Below are 24,227 nucleotides of genomic sequence, written 5' to 3' on the forward strand. Positions count from 1 at the left end.
GGTTTTAGTACGAGAAGCACTAATGAATGCACGGAAAGGTTTGCTGTTAAAAATAAGGTCTGATGATGCCGTAAGGGGAAACGCCTAACCAAACTAATCGACGTTATATTTGTGATACTTTGACCTTAAGTTTATTTTCCTTCTTGCTAAATATTATTAAAGTCTCCTTTAGAATAATGGCTGAAATTTTTAAATTATGTTATACCAGTCAGACTGCACTCATCCAAACCTACTGAATGAACCTAATTGCACGGAATGGTTTGCTGTTAAAAATAAAGTCTGATGATGCCGTAAGGCGAAAAGCGTAACCAAACTAATAGACGCTAAACTTGTGATACTTTGACTTTAAGTTTATTTTCCTCCCTGTTAGATATTATTAAAGTCTCTTTTAGAATAATGGATGCATTTTTGAATTATGTTATGCCAGTCAGACTGCACTCATCCAAACCTACCGAATGAACCTAATTGCACAGAAGGGTTTGCTGTTGAAAATAAGGTCTGATGATGGCATAAGGCGAAACGCGTAACTTAATTAAAAGACGCTATATTTGTGAAACTTTGACTTTAAGTTTATTTTCCTCCTTGTTAGATATTATTAAAGTCTTTTTTGGAATTTTAATTTAATATAAAAGAACTCCAAAAAGGATAAAACATTTTTACCTCATAACATTTTATGTTATAAAGTAAACTGAAAAAATAGAAAGAACAGATTTTATTAATTAATATTAATTTTATTTTAAACACTAATATTAAGTAAATTAACTAAATCTCTCAAAAAACCCTTATCTTTAATTCTCATGTGTTCTAATTTTATATACTGTGACTATGTTTATGGTTTTTCTTTAGATTTGGAGAGCAAGAATCGCATACAGAAGGTGCAGAATGCTTGTTTGAAGTTAATCCGTGGTTTCCCAAATTTGATCATATTTCACGCATATGTAAGGACTTCGAATAGTTAAAGATGAATGATCGTAGAATTTTGCATTTTTTTATCCTAATTAATGATGCTAAATAATCCGTTTTCTTCCAAATTAATAAAAGAGTGTTTAGTATTTTAAAATATCATTCAGGATGTATGTCTTCAGGCGACAAGTTAACTATGCCGCTGCATACAACTGCAATTAACAAACGATCCTTTTATATAAAGCTGTAAAGAAATGTAATTCAATATCGGAAGATTATCTTACTATGAGCCCTGAAAATTTCAAGAGAGACTACAGAACTTACCCATTTGATCAAAATAAATAAATTAAAAGATTTCATTGACCATAAAATTACTGAAATTTTTGTATGTATTTAAGTGTATACATTTTTCTCTAATGATTAATGTTTGTTAATATTTTTTCTGTGTAGTAAAAGTAACAGTCACCTAATATTATAATAATTTATCTATTTCTTATTTTAGTTTAGCTAATACACAGAGGGTGTGCCAACAAGATGTACGGCTAAGATAGCGCCTTAACTATACGAGGTAGAGCAAAAAGTTCTACAGCAAAGTTGTAGGGTTGACAAAAACCTACGAACTAAAATATTTTTATGTATACTGGGTGTGTCACAAAAAAGTTACTATAAAATATGATTTTTTTAATAGAACGCCCGGTATATTATGGTACTAAAATATAATGCAAAAAGAGTACTTTACTTTGGTAAAACGTTTTTAAAATTGCAGTGCGGCGTTGCAACGTAATTAATTTTTTTATGTTATTTTTTGCCTTTTAGAGGGTTCGTTTAAAAAATCATAAATAACTTAAAATTTATTCTGCGCCTATGAAACTTGTACCACAGTTAGTCTAGGGTACGTCCTCTAGGTTGACTATGATAACTTGTAATTTTTTAATGCAGGGTCTTTTTAAAGAACTTTCAAACTTGCTGAAATTAAATATGCAATATCTCAAATTTCAAATGGAGCACCCTGTATATTTTTATCCAATTAAATTTGTCCCTCAAATACTTTAGTTTTTTATTTAATATGTCCTATAGCTAAACCAAGTACTTTTCGAGATATAACTTTTCTGTAAAATACTATGCAAAAAACGAGTATTCTTTAAGTTTTGATCAAGATTGCTTAGAAACATTGGTTTAAACGTCAAATAATAATTGTCAGATTATTAGTTTTATGACAGCAGTAAACAAGATCAATGTTTTCTCTTCAAAAACTATTTTAGAAATTATTGTCAGAATCGATTTTTAATTTTTATTGTTCATTTTGTAATCAATATGAATTTTCCTCGTGAGGAATTTGTTGATATGATATATGCCCTTGGAGCTCCTGAAAGAAATAGCCTTTTGACATCTAGAATTAATGCGTAACTTCATCCTGAAAGGAGACATCCCCAAGCACAAGTGTTTCAAAAACTAAAAAAAAGATTTGAGAGAACAGAAAGTGTAATTTATGAAAAACATGAACTGGTGAAGCCAGTTACAAATGAGGAAAACAGGATGACAGTAGCTTTAAGTGTCGTTGAAGATCCTTATAAAAGCATTATTAGGCACCTTGCTAAAGAATAATTACCCTTTAGTCCAACATCAATATCTCGCATGCTTCGAAGCGAAAAATTCTATCCTTACCATATTCAATTATTGCAGGAATTACTTCTGCAGAATTATGAAAGAAGAATGGCTTTCTGTCAGTAGGCGCAAAATAAGATTCGTCAGCCTGAATTTTTTAATTTTGTGCTTTTTTCGGATGAAGCTACATTCCATAATAAAGGCAGTGTTAATAAACATAATTTTCATTATTACGACATCAGCAATCCATTCTTCATTCAGCTCATTAGCCATGCTGTTAGAAATTTTTTAAATGAGCATTTTGATGACCGGTGGATAGGGAGAGGTGGGCCGGTCCCTTGGCCCGCAAGGTCCCCAGATTTGACCAAATTGGATTTTTTCTTGTGGGGATATGTGAAGAAAAAGGTCATCAAACAACTCCTACCACAAGTGAAAATATGAAAAATAAAATTCGGGAGATTTTTCAAACACCCCAATTATGTTGGAAAAGGTTAATGACTCTGACCTAAAAGGTAATTCTCAAAAAGGGTAAACGCTTGCGTACAAAATTTAGGAGGTCATATTGAACACAATTTATAATAATTGTAATTGACCTTTAAAATTAGTGTAACGATGTACATTTATGCAAAAATACGTAAGTACCTATCTAGTATGTAATTTAATTTTGCTGTTTTTTTCTAGCAGTTTAGGTGAATAATTGTGATGGTTAATTTTTCAAGTATGTAATAATAATAATAATAATAGTAATAATAATAATTGTAGGAAAAGTAATAATTCTAATTCTTCAATAATTTTTTCTACGCAATCTTAATCAAAACTTAAAGAATACTCGTTTTATGCATAGTATTTTACAGAAAAGTTAAAATATCTCAAAAAGTACTTGGTTTAGCTATAGAACATATTAAATAAAAAATGAAGGCATTTTAGGGACAAACTTAATTAGATAAAAATATACAGGGTGTTCCATTTGAAAAATTTGAGATATTGCGTATTTAATTTCAGCAAGTTTAAAAGTTTTTTAAAAATACCCTGTATTAAAAAATTACAAATTATCATAGTCGGCCTAGAGCAGGTACCCTAGACTAACTGTGGTACAAGTTTCATAGGCGCAGAATAAATTTTAAGTTAATTATGATTTTTTAAACGAACCCTCTAAAAGTCAAAAAATAACATAAAAAAATTAATTACGTTGCAACGCAGCACGGACATTTTAAAAACGTTATACCAAAGTAAAGTACTCTTTTTTGCTTAATATTTTAGTACCATAACATACCAAATACCTTTTAAAAGAAAATCATATTTTATAGTAACTTTTTTGTGACACACCAAGTATACATAAAAATATTTTTAATTCGTAGGTTTTTGTCAACCCTACAACTTTTCTGTAGAACTTTTTGCTCTACCTCGTATAGTTAAGGCGCTATCTTAGCCGTACACCTTGTTGGCACACCCTGTATATGTAAAAATATTATTATAGCATTTTTGTCTGGTTCAGTTGCACAGATTTAAGCTAGACTTGCGCCAGACTTAAACTGAATTAAAGCAGAGCTGAGCTATTGTATCACAACACTTATCCAATATGTAACTTTCTGTTTTAAATAAAAGTCATTGTTAATTTATTTTTGTATGATCAGTGAACTTAAATTCAGAATCAACCAACACATCAAGATCTTTTATGAGTTTTACCCTTATTATCTCAACATAATTTAGTTTATATGAAAATTTAATCCTGATTTTTTTCTCCAAGATGTATGACTTTATTTTTTGTTAAATTTAGGTACATTTTAGTTTGTGTACACCATTTACGAATTAGTTCAGAAATATCTGCCTGCAGTTCTTTGCAGTGATTCTCATTGTATATCTTTTTAAATGTTTTAAAATATATTATTTTATACAAGACATATAGATAGATGAGGATGCTTGTAAATTTTAGTGATTAAATACTAAATTATGGTGAAACATCACTGCTAAACCCCGCTTTTGGATAAAAACACTAAGACACAAACATTTGAGAAATCTCATTTGAACACTCTTCAGTGCATTTGAGTGAACCTGATAGAATACAAAATTAAGCAATACTATAGCCTTAAACGAATTAAGAAATAATACAGTACCTTTAGGGATGCAACACTATCAATTCGCTTATAGTCGCGTTTTATGAAGTCCAAAGCTCTACTAGCAGATGATACGATGGACAGAATATGCAACACAAAACTTCGTTGACAATCAGAGGTAACACCTAAGTCAGCTATACTTTCAGTACGACTAATAATTCAAAACCACTATACCTAAAAATAAAAATTTTATATAATACATTTCGAGGTGTTCAGTTCTAGTATATTGTTGTCATCATATTAATTCTGACATAGAAGCTCTAACTCGTCAGCAAACAGTAACTTGTAACATTCAAGAGTACTGGAGAGATGGTTAATAAAAAGCAAGAACAGTAGATTCAACCCTGGGGGAGCACCAGATGAAGCCATGTATAATTTTGACTTAAGGCCACTATAGAATAGAATTTGAAGCCTTAATGTAGGACAATATTTAAAAAACAAGATAAGTGTTTTGCTAAAACCGAAAGAGCATAATTTTTTTAGCACAATCCAGTAACTTAGTTGATCGAAGGCCTTAGAAAAGTCGGTGTACACTACGTCCGTCTGATCAAAATCATTAATGGTAATACTGGGACATTAAGTAAATTGAAGAATATTTAATGACGTTGATCGCTTCATAAAACTCAGTCATAAAAACATGTTGCTAAGTAGAAATAAGACCCTAGACCACAGGAAAGACTTGGTTATACGTCCTCTTAAAGACCTTAGCAAGGCTGCTTAAGATCGCTATGGGCCTGTAATTCGTAGCATTGGCTACGTCCTCCTTTTTTAAAACTGGACATATTCTGTTTAATTTTTAACAGGAACAAAATGAATATGTATTAAAGTATACATTAAAATAAAATTAGATAGACTTTAGCACTATCAAAATTAGTATAGAAGTTTAGATAATATCATGAATATAAAACTTACTTATATCTCCTTTTAGGAAACTTTTTCCTTATATAAATCAAATGCGAAGCGAATTTGGCATAACAAAGAACAGCCCCGGCCATTATTTCTTTTATTAATGTTTCGAACAATGCAAATATCCCGAGGGATAGCAGGACTGGCTGCTATAATGAATTTAAGCTTATAGGCGAAGCCTTAAATCTTTTTTGACTTTTAAGACATTTATATTTTTAAGAAAGCCTTCCTTATTACTTTTTCACAATATTCGTGAAATAATAATTGAGAATCATGTAAGAAGAAGGGATCATTTTACCCGAAAAAACCCAAATAGACATGATGTTATCACAAGCAATCAACATTTATAGGACATTTGATACGGCCAATATTGACACGCCATGTCCATTGTCCGCGTCCGGAATAACGTCTGTCCATTTCTTTTTATTTCTGTTAGTAAATATAACTTTATGTCTCCGAATAAAATGGTTCGTAAAGGTGGAATATTGGAAATAAGAGAAAGTTGTGGAGTAATGGAAAATTGTTCGGAACGTGCGTGTCAATCTTAAGGTTTATCGTATTTTTACGACGATTTAACATAAAGTAATAAAGATATGGAGCTGACGCAAAAAAAAACCTAATGATAAAGGTAAGCATTTATAATATGAATAAAAATATAATTTTGTATGAAACAGCAGATACGAGATTGATGTATGGCTTAGAATTTTAAGGTATAAAGTAGGCCTAACTACTTTATTCCTTAAAAAGAAAAATAATTTTTCATTTGTTATTAACAAAAAAAAATTGTTGAAGAAAGCATTTCTTAATAAGTATTTTAGAGCAATATTACAATAGTATTGTATTTTTAAGCCCACTAATTCATTGTACTTTATACTTTATTTATTTACATCTTGACACAACTCGACATAAGTGTTACTTAGAAGCTAAAATTGAAAATAACTAAGAAGTCCAACGACTTGTTTTAGGTATTTCCTGTATTTAAATCCAATGTTATTATACGTTTGAAATTAACAACTTTTTATACCCAATTCATTACAATTATGTTATTACAACAATAATTATTTGATTGTATTACAGGTTAAGAATAATTTACACTAACAATAGTTTTAAGGTATATACCTAATATAATATTTTAATACGACCTAACTAAAAAATACCATTACCCTATCTATTTTTTCAAAGGACAAAGCAGCAAAACCAGAATGAACTTATTTGAGTTTCATTAAATCGTGAAGCATTTTTTTCGGACTATTTAAAATCGAGGTTCTTTTTTTTAATTATTTTTTATTTCTAATATTTTTGCTGGTATACGCGACATAGGTATGGCACAGAAACCAACTTGAGTATTGCACGTGTGTTTTTAAAGTTTTAAATGATGTTGTTTGCATATTGTGACTATGTCTGTATTTGTTCCATTTATGTTTCATGAGGTCTGTATTTGTAATTACTATTATGAACTTTAAAAAAAAATATTTTAGATGTTTACTCTTCTCTATTCGCTGACCTCATATTCAAGTTGATTCGCATAAATATCCCTAACATGCACTACTAATACAATGCATATTTACAAGATTGTGTAGTGATTTATACCCTGTAATATCAAATATTTTTAGATCCTCTATTTTCTATGTTTCTCTAAAAATATTTATGTCTAAGTAAAAATCCGCCACAAAAAAACTTTTTAAGGTGGCACAGCGTTTCATCAAAATGTTTATTTATGCTTCTTATACAGGGTGTTTCTTAACCTACACGCATAAACTTGGGAAATTATTGCTGACGGCACATAATGACTATAGTGAAAAAAAAAATTAGTAAAATAGTTTTAGTTACGAAGATAAACTACTTATTAATTAAAATTAAAAAAAAACGTAAATTTTCCAAAATAAATGTTTATTTAACTATTATAGTAACTGTTCGAAGTTATTTCCATGACTTTTAATACATAATTGAGCACGCCTAATCCAAGAGTTGCAGACAGCAGCTAATCCAGGTTGTAGTCGAATTTCCTCGGCGACAGCAAATATGCGATTTCTTAATTCTTGTTCATTGTCAACTTCGGTTACATACATCAGAGATTTTAGGTGGCCCCAAAAATAAAAGTCAAGCGGATTAAGGTCGGGTGATCGAGGAGGCCATCCACTTGGACCACCTCGGCCTATCCATCATTCGGGGCACATTCGATCCAAATGCCGTCGCACTGCTCACGCAAAATGTGATGGAGCACCATCGTGAAGAAACCACAAATTCTGCCTAATGTGAAGAGGGACTTTTTCAAGGAGTACCGGCAAATGTTGTCGCAAGAATTGTAAATAAAGAGCACCAGTTAGACGATTATCCAAAATGAAAGGGCCAATAAGTATTCCGTTTACAATTCGAGCCCACACATTTACTGAAAATCGTTGTTGAAAGTTTGTTCGCCGAATGGCATGCGGATTTTTAACTGCCCAAAAATGCGTGTTGCGAAAATTGTGAATACCATTGCGTGTGAAAATTGCTTCATCCGTAGCTAAAATGTTCCTGGTAAAGTTTGGGTTTACCTGCTGCTGATGTAACAACTACTCGCAAAAGTTTACTCGAGGCGCATGATCCCTTAGACGTAAAGCTTGTGCCCTTTGGACGTGAAATAAATACAGTAATTTATGCCTTAAAATTCTCCAAACTGTGACTGGTAATAATCCAAATTGCGTTGCAATTATTCTAGTGCTTATGTCAGGATGCTCTTCGATGATACCTAAAATCAAATTCTCCAGATTTAAAATGCGCCTAGGTCTAATGGCTCCACCATGTTGCCCTGGCCTCGGCCGCAAATTTCCAGTTTCTCTACCCCGCTGAACCACACGCAAAAAAGCTTCACGCGACGGATGATACCTATGAGGAAACCTTTGTGCATAAAAATTAACTGCAGCCACCCTGTTTTGTCTTGTTTTCCCGTATGTCAGTAACATGTCCATTAGTTCCTCATTTAAAAAATTATGCGGTATAATTTTAATAAAAAATGAAATACGACCACAACTGTATCAACTGATAGCAAAGTAGGTACTACTAAACATATTAAACATCATCCGGACTTGTTTACTTCTTAAATTGAAAACAAAATTCCACCTGATAAAGTTATTACATTTTTGTGAAAAAAAAAGAATTATCTCAGAAACTAAAAATATTTTACTTAATTTTTTTTCACTATTAGTCATTATTTATCATTAGCAATAATTTCCCAAGTTTATGCGTATAGGTTAAGAAATACCCTGTATTTGAATAGAATATTTTAGCGCTGTTTGTAACTGATCTGCTTTCATGTTCAAAATTTTCAAAATCCCTTATTTAACTATTCATTATTTAAGTAAAGTATAAAATAAGTATAAAATAAAATTATAAAGTTAAAAAAAACTAAAGAATAAATACAGAAACATCACAATAACTAATATGCAAAAAATAAATTAAAGATACCAAATCTAATACAATTTTATGAGGTAAAATGTTATGGCTTGTAGTTTTGCCCATAATTTAACTACTCTTCACTCCTTTATTCCTATGACTCCTTTTAAAAAGTGAAATTGGTTCGACCTTTGGATGTTCTCGTTAGTGTTTTGTTTCTGATTGGATTAAGTTTGATTTCGATCTCTTTCTTTCCTTTACTTTTAAAATTGTTTTTTTTGGTGAGATTGAGCAGAAGCTGGTTGCTCATTGCGGGTAGTGTTGCAGGTGCACTGTTATTGCGGGCTAGCTGCTTTTTATTTATAAAAAAACTCGGAGAAGAATATTTCATTTGCTCCCAACAAATCATGTACTAAAACACTTCCTCGTTAACTTCTAATAGTTAATTTTAGCCAAATGTTCTTTTATTTCTAGCTAGTTTTAAAAACCCATAAAGGATTTTTGGTTCTTGCTGCTATTGAAGGGTTAAGTCGTTTGCAATACTTAAATTTGTGCCTTTCAGCTTGTTTGCATTTCTTAAGACGACCTGTTTATCTAAGAAACATACAAATCTTACTGTAGTTGGTCTACCAGTGTCTCCTGTTTTACCAGTTTTATAAAAGTTATCAATATCTTGTTGCCGTACTTTTATTTTTAGGGTGTTTCTAAATAAGTTCAGTATTTCGCCATTTAATAATGAATAATTTTTAATTTCTTTTGCCAGCGCTAATATGATTATTAAATATTTCTTTGAAAACTCTTCTATATTCTGAACTTAGAAGAGCTAGAATTAGCATTGAGCTACAGTTTAGCACTGACTTAGGATTAGCATTGCCGTGGAACAATAGACAGATTGTTTGCCATATCTCTGATGCAATGATGCCTTATGCTTATGTAGAAATGGCAAAAAGACAACTTATAATATCATAGAAATTTGTCATTTATTTCAGCAGGCTTAACTATTCCTACTAACTAACCCTACTCTTCCTTGTAATATTTATATATATTCAAAAATGGTGACAGGGACGATATAAAAAATTACAGGCCCGTTGTTAAGTTATCTGCTATCCCTAAGCTTTTTGAGCTTATCCTGAACAAATATCTTACTTAGCATTGTAGAGATCTCTTGATCAACATGGGTTTAGGCAGGGTAAATCTACTTCTACAAACCTTGTATTATCATGACTTCAGTGTCAGGGCTTTTAAGAAGGGTCATCAGGTCGACTCCATCTATACTGGTTTCTCGAAGGCCTTTGACACAGTTATCCATCCTTGCTCATTTTTAAATTAAGATGCCTCCCCAAGTGGTTTCTTTCTCGGCTAAATAGTTATCTACATAAAAGGATATAATTTGTTAATGTCACTTCAGGGGTGCCTCAGGGGCCACATTTGGGGCCTCTACTCTTTAATTTATTTATTCATGTATGATAATGATGACTCACTTTTTTTAATAAAATTTAATAAAATATTCTATAACAAAGTCAATATTCAAAGTTAAATGAAGGCAGATAACGTATATTATTACAGAAAAAGGGAACATCACAACGCTGCTCGATCGCATTGTTGATTCCACCGATACCAAAAAATTTTTACCAGTGACGTCGTTAAAAAATATTTACATGATAAATATTTATAAATAATAGATTATGCTTGAAATTATAAACAATATTACCGTTTATGAACTCTATGCGTTTTTTTAACGTCCTTCAGTAAAGGTACCTATCTAATAAAAATCATTTTTAGGGAAATTAAATATTTCATAATTATTATAGATTTCCTAATTAGTTTTTATTTATGTTTATGTCTATGATCTCCTATTCTACATTTATGATGACGGTTCTCCTTTAATATGATGTTATAATAATATCGATATTTACTTGTGAAAAGATTGGCTTAAATCGCCTTTTTCTCATGGTGCGGCATAACTAGCACAAGTTTTTACTATCATAAAAAACACAGAACTTCACAAATGTAAACACAAAGCTGTTTGACAAGATGACATTTCGCAAGATATTTTAAGGAATAATAATATTACCGATTTATTTTCTGAAGATGTTATTTTTGTGCTTAGAATAAGTTATATTTATTTATACTTTTTATTTTTAATCCATAATCTAGCACCAATAAGTTAAATTAACATTATTGTATGTGCTAATATACAGGGTGTCCAAGATAAAAATCCTAAGCATGGGGATCTCAGAACCTATTAGAGTTACAGCTTAGGTTAAATCGCGTAATTTGAAGCGTATTTAAATGCCGTTGAGAAAGTTCAAAAATTTTCGTAGCCTGCTGAGATATTGGGGAAAAATGGAAATTTGCCAAAATCGATTTTATTGTTTTCTAACCTTATTTTAAAAGATATAAAAAAACTATTAACATTTTTATTGGCACTTTTTAAGAGTTACGTAATAGCGTTTTTAGATTTTATATCCGACGTTTCGTTTTCGAGAAACCATCATCAGCTTTATTTTTTTATATGGCCCGGAAAAAAGTATACCCTCGATCTAACTCTATTTTTATTACAAATTCAACGATGTCACATTTTTTTTATTAGATACAACAAGAATAAATGCGATTTTTTTAATCATATTTTTTAGTAGGTTTTGCAAACAAATATTGCTTCGATATTTTGACATACCTAAATACCTGTCATGAGTCATTGATTTCACATATTAGTTAAATATCTACTTACAAAGTAATATACTAGGAATATACTAGAAATTATTTATAAACAAACAAAAAATAATGTACCAAAGACATATAATATACACAAAGACAAATAAAAAACATTTAAAAATAACTGAGACAACAAGTAAATCAACAGTTTTTAATTTAATTTAAAGCAGATGAATCTTGTTAAACAAAATACTCCCCTTGCACCGGTACATATGTTGAACTGAAACAAAGGGCAATAAATAAAAAATCTACAAAAAATAACATTTCAACTCAAATAATCCGGCCTGTTTTCTTGTATAGTAAGTCTCGCGGACTTTAGTTATAGAATGTAGAATGGTTGGTAAAATGTTTATATTGTTATCCATGTTTTATCTTACTAGTTAACACATAAAAATGTTTACAAAACTTACAAAATTTTTGTGAAATCTGCCTAGGAAATAATGTCTCAAAACCGTTACAAAAACGTCAGAAAATAATTACAATATCGTTTTTACATGACATCATATGGACGACTAAAATCACGTGAATATGTCCCACCAAAATAACGGCAGTTATGTGATGTGAATGGTACGTCTATTACTAACCGTTTAATAACCTACTTCCCTGACCATAAAAACAAAAACGCCTTTGTTTTTACTGACGATATTTTAGTAACGCTTCCAGTGACCTCTTCTTTTAATGCTTAATTGACGTTTCTAAAGAGCCAGAAGTTCTTATACAGAGCGTTCAAATTTGGTAAAATGGGTATAAAAATGTAATAGTGTTTTTCTTAGGAGAACTTTATAAATATAATATAATATATATATATATATATATATATATATATATATATATATAAAATGTATTTAAATATAAAAAATTACAAGGTTTGCTAGTTTTTTATTATTATTATTTTAAATTTCGGTACTAAAAATCAAACGGCAAAAAACCTCTTAAAAACAGTTTTTTTCTCATGTATACATACATCATATACCTGAATATACTCTGAATGTATACATCATATACCTGATAATAAAATGGTTATTTAAAAAGCAGTTAAATAACTAACATTTTCTATAGAGGCTTTACTGTTAAAGACTAGTGGTGACCTGTTAAAAAAGCAAGAAATCGTAAAATCCTATTCTATAACAAAATTATATACAATACCCATTCAAACTATTATTTATACAAAAGTCATTAAATTCACTACAAAGCATAAACATTAAACATAATAAAAGGAAATAAAATATTTAAACCAATATCAAGGTAAGGTGATAACAATTCAGCCCTGCATTATAAAGAAACCAGAAAGAACAAACCGGTAACTGTCAATGGCCAAACGGAAATGATGTAAGAGTATGTTATTAGATAATAAAAGATCACAATATAGGAATGTTATGTTTTGAAAAATATAAATATAAATCAATAGTATCATGTAAGTACATTATTGGTGATTGAGCAATTTATGAACAAACGATTTTTAGGTTTTTTTGGTATGTTTAGAAAGCTTACCTTAAATCCGTTAAATAACTAAAAAAATTTTTATTTTTTAACAAAAAAAAATAAAAATTTGTGTTGTATATAGACCACGATTTTCCTATGCTTTTATTCACTTATGGCCACAAATATTAAAAATATACTATAGTATTATCGCGGACTAATCACTATTATATTGATCTAAAATATTTTTACTTTATTCCAATATTAAATAAAAAAATAAAACGATTTAAAACACTTTTTTAAAGTTGTTTATCAAATTTCTTTTTTTAATTTATAAGCGTTGACGTGTGTACTTGTAAAATTTTTGACATTTGACACACAGCCTATTCAGGAAAGTCAAACTAATAACTATAGCGTTACCGTATTGTGAAGTTATTTTCTTGAGTTTCATTCTTTATATATTATTTTATTACATATAAAAGTCAGGTCAGGGGGTTTATTTTGTTTAACGTCTTGTTTTTATGTCGAAATTCACTTGCCACTTGTAACTTACAAGAAGTTCTAAGTGAAAACCGGAATTTATTCCTTTCATTACCTTTGTTCTCTGCCGACTTTTACCTAAACCTTATGGACTTTTGTGAAGTATGACAACGCTGCCATATATCCTTGTGCAAAATTGACATATTAGAGAGTTTTCGCATAGCATTATTTTTTAAATATGACGTCATTTAGTAAGAAATTTCTTTTAGAATTTTTTAGTGCAAAATATAGTCCATCCAAATATTTTTTATTTTAGAATGTTCTATAGACCGTACCCGTTCAACTAAACAAAAAAATTTTTTGAAAATCATTGCGTCTTAGATTGCTTAAGCACCTACTTGCTTACAGGATTTTTTTCTTTTAATAAATAGGATCATAAAAGTTCACCAAAATTTCACTCTCGAAACGCGATTTACGGAGTGCACGGTATTTGTGGTACGAACTGTATGGAATTACAACCGATACTGGGAGGGCATAGATTAATACTACTAAGATAGGAAACTCCTATAAGAGTGAATAGAACAGAACACTAAAACGTCGATGAATAATGCGCCCTCTGAACGTCGAGAAGTAGTACTACCAGGATATTAAAATAAATTTGTGACGTCATAATGGCGGGAAAAAATTTGATTATGAATTTCGCATTTTTATAACGTTCTTATTTTTTTTTTTAATGTTTTTCTTTAAAAAGAAAAATCTCTTAATTTTTCTTTTTGAACCACCATGGAATACCTATTTTAACTACAGCCTTAACAATTACCTTATTAACATATTTTTGTTCCTAACACAAGACAAAACACTAAAATCTGTATCCTACAAAAAACTACAACTACTAACTACTGTTATCAAGTTCATCTGAATGCGGTGGATACTAAAATACGTAAAATGTAAGCACTCGTTTAAAATCTCAACTAATGATGTAAAACAAAACAAAATTAATCAGCATCAACAACTATTCAGCCATACTGAAATTCACGTGTTTATGTTGAGCAAAGATTGCACTGTTGCCGTACTTAATTATAATTTTAGAAATACTAGAGAATTGGACACAAGCTATCTCGTATTTTTGCATTCATCTAGACGGAGATGGAAGAATGTTTTATCTTGAGTGATGCTCTGATAATTAAATACATATAGCATTGCGAAAGATTAGTATTGTGACGCCACCTTAACTCGCCTTCCATAAAAGAGAGGCAACGAAATACAGTATATACAGTATAAAGAGAGCAACAACAATACGATAAAAATTGATATCTAGTTGCACGTCTCTTTGGTTGTCTCTGGCAGTGGTTCTATAGCTGCAATCGAAGTTTTAGGCAACCATAATCGTTCTACTTCTCTTTTTGCAATATATTGCAATTTGTAAATTATATGTTGACAATATTGTGTTTGTTTTTCAATTAGATGATTTTCCCCATCTTAATACAATCAGTAGATTAGTGTAATCGGAAAATTTAATTGTCATATAAGAATAGGTCTAATCGAAAACTAATTGGACCATTTTTCTGGGTGTGCTCTTTGATTAATGAAAGTCAGTTTTTTAGCAGAAGTAAAAAGAACGCCTGTGCAAGGTAAAGAACTTTGAAAAAACGGCTGCATTTTATAATAATTTGTTGCTAGAAAATCCGTGAAGCCTCGGTAAAAGCGGTAGTTTAAATATTTTTGCATTCTAAATGTCATCTAATTGTCGATAAGTAAGCCTTTTAGTGTTCCATAAACCGCCCAAGCTTTCTACGTCCTGGTCGTGACCACAGAATGATGTATGACGTCTTTCTTAACGTCATACGTCATTCTGTGGTTGTTGGATACGACTGCGCTTCCATCAAATGCTTCACCCGCAATAACGGGGGGTATTTTAATTTAATTCCAACAAGTAAAAAACAAAACTATGTTTTTTTAAAAAAGAATATTTTAAAATATATAAACTTGTTTACCTACTCTATCATCCTAAAAAACGTGTATAATATTCTTCATTTACACAAACCCTCAGCAAACAAGCGGTTGCTTTAAACAAGCGATCTTATACAACTCCTAATTAAAACTCGTCAACATAACTGCTGGAAGCACATGCATGCAAAAGCGACAAAAATCTTTTGAACTTTAAACGCGAGCAACACCAGATCGCATAGAAAATAACTTCTTTCAAGTGACATTTTATTCACCTCCGTTTGAACTCGTGGGGCACAAAAGCAGCGAGCGGCGAGCGGCACATTTTAAACGGGCAAATAAACGCCGGCCAAGCTCACTGGAAACTTCTTTTGCAAAGTCAGTTTAGTTATTTCCTCTTTGAAACAAAGTCCTCTCTCTGGTGGACGAACAAACAAAACAAAGCGTCTGTGCATTGCTAAATACCGCAACACCTCTGGAATCGTGGCGGGTCCCCTGTAACACTAAGACAGTGGACATCAAAGAGACCGACTCGACTCGGACTCCTTTGACACCCGAGTCAAGTTGAACTTTAATTATCGCCCTCTATCGGACGGCTTTTAAGATGATGTTTACATTCCTGATCATTTGTTAAGTGTCTGATTTCCCGAGCTGGCCAGTGTGGAAATTACTCGGTCGTTCTGTTTTAACTGGCATTCTTCGGACAAACTTAAGCCTTTGATGCAAGAAAATGGCCGCACTCCCTACTCCTTTGTGGATTTCAGTAGATAGTTTATGCAGCAACAAACTTTAATGAAAATTTCTGTTTTGCACGGTTTTCTTTAAAATTATGGCAAAGAATAATAATATACTAAAATTAAATGAAATGAAATAATATATTATTTTAATATATATTAAATGAATATATTATTTTACTGAAGGTATAAAATAAAGTAATAACTTAAAAAAAGGATCTACTTATTTCGCAACCTTAGAACATTGAAAGGCTTGAATGAGCATTGCCGTGGAACTATGAGCAATTTGTTTGCTTGCAACGTCTCTGATGCAATGATGTCAAATGCTTATGTAGAAATGGCAAAAAAACACAATTTTTAATATTGTACAAATTTTTGATAAAATATGAATGATTTTTTGCTCATAAAATATGATAACAGCCTCTATAAAGAAGTCAACATTTAAAGTTAATTGAACGTAGATGACGTATATTAGAGAAAAAGGCAACAACATCGCAACGCTGCTCAATCGCATTGTTGATTCCACGGACACAAGTAATCTTTACCAGTGACGTCGTCAAAAAATATTTACATAATAAATATTTCTGTACCTGGGAGGCAAAGAACACTATGTCGCAATTTTTACCAAAAATGAGTACGTTATGTAGTTTTATTCAGAAAACTAAAATCTTTTGTGGGGCATTCACAAAAGATTAAAATAGAAACACCAAATAATTAAAATAGCCCAGATACATCACAAGGTTTTAACACTATATGCATTTTTAATCAGAGGCTTAAGACACCAAAGTAATAATATCTGTATGCCTCGAATCTCTAGTACTATCTTTGGTAACTCATTTAGCGGCATAGAACACCATAATCACTTGGTGTCATATGCCTCTAAGTAGAGCTATAAAATAGTAGGTGGAGATTACACATAATGTTAAACGCGTGCCACGTGCCAGTATGATTTTAAGCTTTTAAGGAGGCAAATTAGTGAGTGCTATGTTTATTATTGACTGTGTTTATTATTCTTAGTTAAAATAGTTTTGAAAAGAGCTTAAAAAAAATGGAATCAAGAGGAAAACGAATCTTGTCACTTCTTAAAAAGCAAGACAAACAAGAAGGTAAGAATACTTTTTTAAATTAATTTGAGAAATAGTAATAGATAACGTAAATGAATTCGTCGAAATGTGAGGGTATAACAAACGGTTTTGTGATTTCTAGAATTGGTACAATTAAGCACTACCACTAATAGATGCTTATCAGCCACGACTGTGAACACTACAGATCAAGGACTGTGCATAGAGACTCCTTCATCATCGGGTCTAGAAAATACGGTTACTACCTATGATGCAGGTAAGTATATGGTGTTAAGACTGGTAAACTTTTATCAAGCTTATAAAATTGCAAAACTATGCACACCATTTATAAATAAAATAGGAAACAAAAAAATAATTAAAAACATAAAAAATAATAAGTGTTTATTGCTATAAGTAACTCTTGATAACTATTGGTATAAGTTTTACAAGTACATCATATACATCAGCTTATCCTGAACTTGTGGCATTCTTGTCGTTTTCAAATGCTTCAGCTTAGCCAATTTAGGTGCAGTTTTTGAAAAAAACAGGTTAATTATTATTTATCAAAAAAACGCTATTTTTTAAATTGCCCAAAAAACTATCAATTATTTTTTAGACATTATATACATCCCAGACCTCGTAACCTAGGTGCGACTATCAACAGTGGAGAACTTATACCAGAAAATACAGCTCCAAGTGCTAACAGTGAAAGCATGGAGTATGTCATTTCGGATGATGAAAAAATTAAATCTTGTATACTATTAGGAAACGAAAAGGTTTTATCTACAGGTAGAAATACTATCTATGTTTCTGAGTTTCATTTTCTCATTTATGTTTCATTTTTTTTAATCGCAATTTTAGTATTTACGTATATGCCTATTTAATGTATCATCATTTTAGAACTGTTAAGTAATCCAAATGTGAATTTTAAAGTTGCAAACAGAAATGAGTCGCAAAATATGGATGTTAATACCACAGATAATTTGAATATCAAGTCTGATGGTTCACTAGTGGTTCTAAGGAATGTAGAAGTTCCACTCTTTGGTATGTATCCCAACCATTTGTATGATATTTTAAGAAATCACTACAATACCTCGCTAATTCACACCCCGTTAAAACGCATAATAACATTGTACAAATTATGTATAAAGAAAAAAGTACGAGTAAAATAGTGTGTACAAAATAAAATTACATATGAACTAATTTGTCCTGTAAGTTTATTAACTAAAAAATAATTTAAAAGGTATACAAAAAAGTTGCTTCAAATAGTTTTGTACAGAAAAAAGTATAATTCGTATACATTTGAGCAAATGTCATGCTGATGACCAAAAACGTATTTAATGTTTATTTTTTTAAATGCCACTTATAACAGTTTTAAAAAAGGACATACTTTTTTTTTGTAAATTGTTTTTCTCACTGTCGAATGTCATAATTATTAAAGAAAGATGTAGAATTAATGAGGTTCTACTGTATTTGTCATTTTCACAACATGGATTATCCTTACTAAAGACATTAATTTTTTAGGAGCTTCAAGTAATTCAAATGTGACTCTCGAAGGTGACGATTTGGACGATTATGATAGCGACAATTCTTTGAAAGATCGGGATTATTCACCATGAACTTCGTCGCCATCATGTGGTTCATCTGTGGCAGAGGAGTTGGATAATTTGCCTGCAATACCAGCTAATCTAAACCCAAGTATTTCGATGTCAGAGAGTACTCAAAAAAGAAAGGTAAAACAAAAAACTCTTATTAAACAAAGTGGGCGCAAAAGAATGCGCCACAAAGAAAATTGGCAATCATCAAACCGGAAAGAGCGGTATGCTAGTGGCCAAGCCTATACCAGTAAGAAAGGCAAAGAAGTATTAGCAAGACAAATGAAAGATGCATGCAAATTTCGGATGAAATATCTTAAAAAGATTTCAAAAGATGAGAGGCAAAATATTTTTGAAACTTACTGGAGTAACAAAAAGTCCGTGGATACTAAACGACAATACATTCGTTCATGCATTGAAGTCAAAAATACTCAACCTAATAGAAGCAGGGATGGCGTCCGAACAAAGAATAATACACTTGTCTATAGTTTTGTTATTAGAAATAATGTGACCATCAAAGTTTGCAAGCTAATGTTTTTGAACACATTAGCAATATCTAATACAGTAGTTGTTAATACTTTAAAAAAAAGTCAGGAGGGAGGTATGGTGGAAGAAGATAAACGGGGTAAACATATTCCGGGAAATAAAACACCTGAAAATATACGCCTGCATGTTAAACAACACATCGAGGGCATACCATCCTATGAGAGTCATTACTCTAGAGAACGGACTGCAAAGAAATATCTGGGCTCCGATCTTACACTGGAAAAATTATACCAGCTTTATCATGACATTTCAAAGGAATTGTTTGCCAAAAAATGGTTTTATTCAAAGGTTTTAAACACAGAATATAATTTATCTTTTAAGTCACCAGAAAATGACACATGTGATGATTGTGATACCTTAATTGCAAAAATTACATCAAGCAAACCGGAAACTGACAAAAATCAATTGTAGATTAAACATGACGCTCACATACAGGAATCGAAAATTCGGTACCATCTAAAGCATGATGACATAGAAAGGTCTAAAACTGAAAACCATGTAAGAATTCTGACAGTAGATTTACAAAAATGTTTACTCACTCGTCTTCTTACTTGTGGCCTTAGCTTTTACAAAAGAAAATTATGGACACTGAATTTCACAATCTACGACGCAACTACAGGTCTGGCGCATAATATGATGTGGGATGAAACTAAGGCTGCTCGAGGTGGTAACGAGCTGGGATCAGCTTGAATTAAATGGGCGACACAAAATATCGGAGATAGCAAAGAACTGACCATATGGTCCGATAATTGCTATGGGCAAAATAAAAACTTATTAGTAGTAATTTTTTGGATCATTGGAAAGTATCCACAAGTTGAGGTAATTAATCATACATTTTTATTGAAAGGCCACACCCATATGGAGGCAGACACAGTGCATGCTGTTATTGAAAGGAAGAGAAAGAATTTATTACGTCTAGAAATTATGACTCCGTGGGACTGGCAGCAATTCATTAGGCAATGATCCCCAAAATTCATTGTAGAAAATATGAAAGTGCAAGATTTTTTTAACTTGAAAGAACTTTACGGGACTCTCAAAAACTCACCATTTATCGCCAGAAAAATCGACACGGACAAACAGGCTGTCCTAATCTCAAATGCAGTACAACTTCAAGTGAGAAAGGGTGAGATTGGAATTTTGTACTTTAAGACAAAGTTTGAGGATGATTTCCGAAAAGTAAATCTTAAAAGAAATGCAAGATCATTGGACGTAAATCTACCAGAAAAACTTCAACCTGTTACTGAGAGAGGAAAAGATATCACTGAACAGAAGTACAAGGACCTTTTATGCTCCCATTTACCAACTCTTACTGTCATGATTTCTATAAGAATCTTACTTAGGCATAACAAACTCGACAATAACGATTACCCTAGTACTGACGAAAACTAACTATTGTCCGCATACTGATAATGTAATATTAACTAATAAAAAATAAAGATTTTGTTTTATTTTGTCTATTTTTTACAATACTTTTAACCAGAATACACACTATTTCCATCATTATAAAAATATGTTTTATAATTTTTCAGAAGCACAGAACACTATGTCCTTCAAATTCCAAATTATAATATTTTTTAATTTTTTCCAAAAATTCCTTTAAAAAGAAAACTATATAGTTATTAATTTGGGTAGTCAAAGTAAGATAACACATTCACAATTCAACACTAACCTCTAATTGTGTTAAAATTGTTGTTTTTACTGAATACTCACAAATCAAGCGAATGACACATAGTGTTGTATGCCTCCCGAGTACAGATTTATAATAAATAGATTTAAAGCATTAAATTATAAATAATATTTTCGTTTATAAACTCTTTATGCATTTTTTTAACGTACTTCATTAGAGCAAAGGTACTTATCTAATAAAAAGCATTTTTATGGAAATTAAATATTTTATATATATTATAGATTCCTTAATAACTTTTTATTATTCTACATTTATGACGAAGGTTGGCCCTTTATATGATGTTATAACAATATCGGTATTTACTTGTGAAAAGATCGGCTTAAATCGCCTTTTTCCTATGGTGCGACACAAGTTTTCACTATCGTAACAGTTCACAAAAACACTGAAATGCGTCTTTCTTCAACCAAAAACTAAAGAAAACATACAGAACTTTACAAATGCCGAATTTAAATACAAAGCCGTTTATCAAGATGACATTTCGCAAGATGTCATCAGCTTTTGCCTGCGGTGTGGACATTTCAAATTTTTTAGAAGAGGTTTTAAAAATAAGAATGATAATAATTTTTTTTTGCTTTGAGGATGTTATTTTTACGCTTAGAATAACATATATCTAGTTCTACTTTTTATTGTTAATCCAAAATCTAACATCAATAAGTTAAATTAACATTATTACATGTGTTGATATACAAGGTGTCCATTTAATATAGCGGTGCTCGATTGTGGCTAAACCGTGAATCGGAAAAAACCTTTAATAGTGAGAATGTTAATTGAGTTAGAGGGACTATTTTTTTAAATTAGTTTGGTTGATACAGGGTGTCCCAAAAAAGCTTGATACATACTTAACTTTTTTTTTAAATGGAGCTACCTATATTTTTTTTTTAAAATGGGAGTCTTATTTGACTCTCTCTTTAACCATAAAATTGTTTTGCCCCAAAATGCGACGTTGTCTATTATTTACAATTTTAAAAAAATTTCACGAAAATCAATGTTTCACTAAAATTTTAAAAATTTTAATATTAATATTTAAGTGAAACTTTGATTTTCGTGCATTTTTTTTAAATTTTTTAATAACTAGGCTACGTCGCATTTTAGGGCAAAAAATGTTTAAGTTAAAGGGCAAAATTTTTAAGTTAAAGGGAGAGTCAAATAAGACTCCCATTTCAGAAAAAAAAAATAGGTAATTCCACTTAAAAGAAGGTTCAAACTATGTACCGCGCTTTTTTGGGACACCCTGTATCAACCAAACTCATTTTAAAAAGTACTTCCCCTAACTCAATTAGCATTCTTACTATTACGATTTTTTCCATTTTCACAACTTACTTTGCCTGTAGTCAAAGTCAAAGTCAACATATACTTTATTTATTTGAACGATAGTACTTGACAAAACTTAACAAAATAAAAGTAATCAAATACACAAATACAAACTCGACAAGAGATTTAAAAATATTACGGACCTAAAAATATAATTTAACACAAATAAGATATATCCGAGTAAAGCTCCGTTAGCGAATAATAAGCCGTCTTCACTTACAACATTCTAAGGTTGTGTCTAAAACCTCTCAGTCATGTTTTCTCTTTGATTCTGTGTGGGAGATGATTAAATATCTTAAAGCCCTCACAGAAAGAGATTTTTTTAATTAAAGAAGATGTAGGAATAGGCAGGCATAAATTACAATAACGCGTTCGATACTACAGATTTTCTACTATAAATTTATGCCGATGTAGAGACTTGCGACCGTAAGAACTTCCTCTTGTATAAACAAGGGATTACCGGGGCTGGACCCCACATACATAACGAAAGGCACGTTTTTGTAGAATAAAAATTTGCTGGATAAATAAGACACTTGCTAGTATTCTGTTTAGCCGTTTTCCTACACCTCGTCAAACCGTTCGATATGGTGCCTCACTCAACACTTCTGAATGTTCTGAATTTCTATAGGGTACGTGGGATCGCCTTGGAAGTCTTTTCTAGTTACTTGAGTAATAGGATACTGATAATCAAGATTGATAAAACTCAAAATGATCCTGTTAATGTTCAGATTGGTGTTCCTCAAGGTACCGTACTCGGTCCGTTGCTCTTCATAGCCTACATAAAATCTTTAGCTGAACTAAAAATAAAAAACGCCACTATTATATCGTACGCTGATGACACCGTTATCCTGTTCAGGGGATCTTCGTGGCATGATGTTAAAGCTTTCGCTAAGGAAGGACTCACAAAGATTTTAAGTTGGTAACAAACATTCAAATTAACTTTAAATATAACTAAAGCAAACTTTATTCCTTTCTCACTCACCTCTGTAAATCGAGCACATTTTATAACCGTAAAGCTAGGAGTAGGGTATATCGGGGAGGTGGAGTCTACCAAATATCTAGGTATAATAATTGATAGACATCTAAAATGGGACGCACACATAACACGACTTGCTAACAATATTCGGAGACTTATTCCGAGATTTTACACTTTAAGGCATATTTTAAGTTAAAAAATCGTATTAATGGTTTACAAGGCGCTGGTGGAATCCTTAATAAGGTATGGTATTCCTATCTGGGGTGGTATGTACGACAATTCCCTTAAACAACTAAATGTAGTTCAGAACTATATTGTTAAAGTTATCTTAAAGAAGAACAAAAGGTACTTCACAGCTCTCTTGTATTCTGAAGATGTTCCAAGTATTAGAACTGTGTATATTTATTCTGTGTGCCTACTTATTCATGCCAAGCCATCCTCTGCTGCAACAGTTAATCACTACCATAGAACTAGAAATAACGTCTTGGTACACCAAGCAGTAATTCTAATATTAATTTAAGTTCTACAATATGCTGCCTGTTAATATTAGAAACATACATAGAAAAATATTTTTAAGCAACAATGTTTATATTTTATAGTTGAAAAATTAAATTTGTTTCTAGTCCTACTGTAGTTGTATTCTTATACTAAATATATTTAAACCAGTTTTTTCTTCTCGTTCAAACATTTACTGATTTTAGTTAAATTAGCTATTAATTTTAGAATGTTTAAATCTATATAGTGATTATAACTGCACATACAGATATTTATATCTAGGTGTAGTGTAGATGATATACGTATATTATACACTGTAATAAATATACCAAAACCAAATATAAATTGTATTGAATAA

At 31.1% G+C, this 24,227-nt stretch overlaps 1 protein-coding gene and 2 long non-coding RNA genes across 5 annotated transcripts in view; 2 read left to right on the forward strand and 1 right to left on the reverse strand.

The window, feature by feature from the left end:
• LOC126744605 (uncharacterized) overlaps positions 1 to 13,228 on the reverse strand; it is a 29,608-nt gene extending 16,380 nt beyond the window's left edge. Inside the window, exons 1-2 of the long non-coding RNA XR_007663252.1 lie at positions 13,110 to 13,228; positions 4,623 to 4,796 (exon numbers count right to left, since the gene is read on the reverse strand). This is a non-coding gene — a long non-coding RNA (uncharacterized LOC126744605). The remainder of the gene's footprint in view (positions 1 to 4,622; positions 4,797 to 13,109) is intronic.
• The window catches only part of LOC126744587 (dachshund homolog 2), an 842,630-nt gene that overhangs the window by 641,359 nt on the left and 177,044 nt on the right, over positions 1 to 24,227 (forward strand). The window lies entirely within an intron of this gene.
• Positions 17,125 to 17,902, forward strand: LOC126744602 (uncharacterized). Its single transcript, XR_007663249.1, has 3 exons — positions 17,125 to 17,304; positions 17,405 to 17,536; positions 17,876 to 17,902. It is a non-coding gene; the product is annotated as an uncharacterized LOC126744602 (long non-coding RNA).

The sequence above is a fragment of the Anthonomus grandis genome, chromosome 14 (assembly GCF_022605725.1).
Source record: "Anthonomus grandis grandis chromosome 14, icAntGran1.3, whole genome shotgun sequence".
Classification (NCBI taxonomy): Eukaryota; Metazoa; Arthropoda; class Insecta; order Coleoptera; family Curculionidae; genus Anthonomus; species Anthonomus grandis.